Consider the following 3,901-nt stretch of genomic DNA (forward strand, 5'->3'; position numbering starts at 1 on the left):
TTTTAATTACAATACTTTCATCTTTTTAATATCAATATCGCATCATCACATGCATCACTTCAAAGGAATTATCAGTCAAGAAAAATCTTATGAAATAATTCCTTATTCTACAGGAATGATGTTGAGGTGTTACTCTCAATGACTTTATCATTTTTCTTCATTTTCATTTCAACCTTTAGAGCTAATTATTAAAGGGATGGTCCGGGCTGAAAATATTTATATCCCAATAAATAGAGTAGAATTCACAGAGCACAATGCTGAAAATTTCATCAAAATCAGATAACAAATAACAAAGTTATTGAATTTTAAAGATTTGCATTATTCCAGTGAAACAGTTCTAGGCATGTTTTTTAAAATATTCATTAGGTGGGCTGATGATGTCACATCCCCACTTTCTTTTTTCTTATGTTATTACATGAAATCATAAATGTTTCATTTTTCATACATGTGTAAATGATGTGTCTCCATTATGATGAAATAAATTGTGGCAATAAATAACTAATGCACTTAATCAGTTGTCAATCCACTTGTTTTAATTCTTGGTAAATTTTTTTTGAATAAACCTGATTTTATATAATAAAATACAAAAGAACAAGTGGGGATATGACATCATCAGCCCACCTGATGAATATTCATAAAAACATGCCTAGATCTGTTTCACCGGAATGATGCAAGTCTTTAAAATTCAATAACTTTGTTATTTGTTATCCAATTTTGATCAAACTTTCAGCAATTTGCTCTGAATTTTACTCTATTTATTGGGATATGAATATTTCCAGCATGGACCATCCCTTTAATTACTGAAATGAACGTTGTGAAGAGAAATAGCCCCCACCATATTTTAAGGTTATTTTAATTTTTCTTCAAAGTAACTTGGGCACAAGCACGTCATCTCCATTTCAGTGGTTAGATATGTGATGGATATGCTCTGGATGCTCTGTCGCGTATCATCTTTAGAAACGAAAGATTAAATTTATCGCAGATAAAATTTCAAATTTTACCTGAGAGATAAAATGTCATCTCAGAATATTAATTTAATATTATGAGATAAAATGAAATATTTAAGAAATAAAATGACCTCAGAATTGAGATTCTTCCACTGGGCTCAATGCTTCACAATAGATGATAAAAAACCTAATCAGGAATCCTGCTAATAAACACATGCAATAGGGATGTTTGACTTTAAGGATGATATTTTTCAGGAGTGTGTCATTTAGCATTTCACAAGTGGTTTTCACCGTACTCTCTGCATATCAGGTGCGAAGATATCAGTAGCTTATTAAAGCTTGTTAGTGAAACCCACTGAAAGAGATCTTCTCTCTAGCCTTGAAATCAATCCTAGAACCGTTTCAGTAAGCTGTTTGTGTACCTGTGACTTGGCTAGTCACCCCTGGCTCAGTCTGATCAAAACTTCTTATTGCACAATTAAAAAAAAAATAAGATGAAATTAGGCAATTATCCTAATTTTCTTTATTGTGTATTGTATCTGTGACTGTTGATCATTTTCTTGCTAAAATCAGATTGTTAATAATATGAAATTATTGATAAATTGTTTGTGTTTCCTGAGTGATGCATGGCTGATTACTGCAATTATTCTCTATTGCATACTATCCCTCATTGGCCAATGCTAGAGTTATTCGACATTCCTTTTTTTTTTACTCTTCCTCTTCCCCAAATATTTGTTTCTTTCATATTATGTTGATATGGGAGCTTGGGGGTGGAAAGAGAAGGGGTTCATTTTGATTCCTCTCATCTTTAAAAAATGATCATTTTCGTTGATCAATTTACAGTTGAAGGTACCTTCTGTCATTATTAAATTGAAATTGAAACCTTGATTTTAATTGTTTATTGAGCAGTGATACCACAGAATGGGCCATAGTTGAAAATTTGAAACAAACGACAGAGAGTAAATCTTTGCATTGATAGTGCTCAGCAAAGAAGAGCTTTCTATTATGCTTTTAAACTAATCTCCTTGATTCACAAATATGGTTTGATTCCATGGTCTGATACAAGGATTTGTGCAGATTTCATCCAGTGATTACTCTTACGCTCCAGGCTGACAATAAAATATTCAGAAAAACAAAACTCTTGATACTTTATTTTATTTCATTTCCAGGAACACAATTAGACTCATTTCATCAAAATTTCATCAAATTGGATAACAATTATCAAAGTTTTATGCATTATTTTGGTGAAACAGATCAATGCATGTATTATACAATGTGCAGGCTGATGATATTTATTAATATACATTTAGAAAAGAAAAGCCTAACTTTCATAAAGGTGAAGTATAAATCTGAATATCTTATTGCTGCAAAATATAATAAGATTACACAGCACTTTCAAAACTAAGAGCGTTTCTGCACCCATGCAATACGCGAAAGTATGGTGCTAAGGGAGTTCCTACAACGACACGACGATATGTACCTTTGAATCAGTTTTCAGTACCCAATAAAAAAAATTTATATGAAATCATGTTCATACAAATTTTGTCCACTACGAATGAATAAAAAAATGGAGTGACTATTGATATAAGGCCCCCCCCCCCCAAAAAAAAAAAAACTGTTTACTTGGCGTAACCCACCTGACCCAAAACTATTGTTTCTAATCCGGATGGATCTGCACATGATTATTAATACCTGCATTGCCACTTGTTTAATGAGGCTTCTCAAGTTTGCAATACAACATGTTATGCACATATGCATGACAGTGAAGCTGTTCTTTGTCAGCCCATGATATGTTTTAGCCAAAGAACCATGTCACAGAATCCACATTGCAAATCTGAAGCTGCCTATTACTGCCATAATTTGATTTATTTCCTAAATCAAAACATTAAATTTTCTACACGTTCTCTTTCACTTTTGATAGATGAAGGTAATTAATGAAATGTTGGGGATTTCACTGCTACTCATTTAGTTTGTTTTGTTTACTGGTAATTTGTTAAAATAATTTATCATATGAGATTACTTTATATGATAATTGATCATTTTAGTGTTCTATCACTCCCATTCTTTATATATTCTATTATTTTATTTGTAGATTAATGAGTATGCAAATAGTCAAAGACATGTGGTTGAAAAATACAGAAATAATACAAAAATTTAAGTTTCAAAAATTAAACCATATATAGAAAGTAATTATTCCTCTTCTCTTGCAAATTGTATTTTTATTCATTAATTTTTTTACAATCAATTATACTTTGAAATGTATATTTACATTTGATCCTTGAAAAAGGCATGTGTTTCATTTGTAATTAATGTATGTATATTTTGATTTTTTTTCTCCCTCTCATAGTATTTGACTTTGTTTTTCCTCTATCTTGCCATGTTATGTGAATGTCCAAAATGATGGAATGACTATGTAGTACTGAATGATTCTTTCAATTATTCTTCTGAAGTCCTCAATTGTGTGGCATTTAATGACTTCAATCTGTTTCATGTAATAGTGTTTGAGCTATGTGTACATCAACACTTTAAAGATCAAAAATATTTTAAAGCTAAAAATCCATCAAATTTGATATCACTGCTTCATGTTTTCCTTAACGTTGTACATATTTATTATTCCATTGTCTATTGTTATGTTGTGTTTTGTATGTTTAAGCAAACAAATGAATGTTATGTATGTGTTATTTTAAGTGTAACAAATGTTACAGTGTAGATAGTCTTGCTTGCTTGCAAACTGATATTCTTCATAACGCATGAAGATGTTGGCAGTCAGTTGCAAATTTCAGCTGCAATTTTTAAAATTCATTTTAGCTGTATCAAATCAGATTGCATTCATTGTTGCAAAAAGCAATTAATTACAATTTTGATATTAAGACATGATTGATTTGTGCACCCCAAATGGATTTGCAATTGATCATATTTTTCTTGTAACTACCGATTAGTATGGGTTTTGGTTG

Source organism: Lytechinus pictus, unplaced genomic scaffold, assembly GCF_037042905.1.
Source record: "Lytechinus pictus isolate F3 Inbred unplaced genomic scaffold, Lp3.0 scaffold_19, whole genome shotgun sequence".
Classification (NCBI taxonomy): Eukaryota; Metazoa; Echinodermata; class Echinoidea; order Temnopleuroida; family Toxopneustidae; genus Lytechinus; species Lytechinus pictus.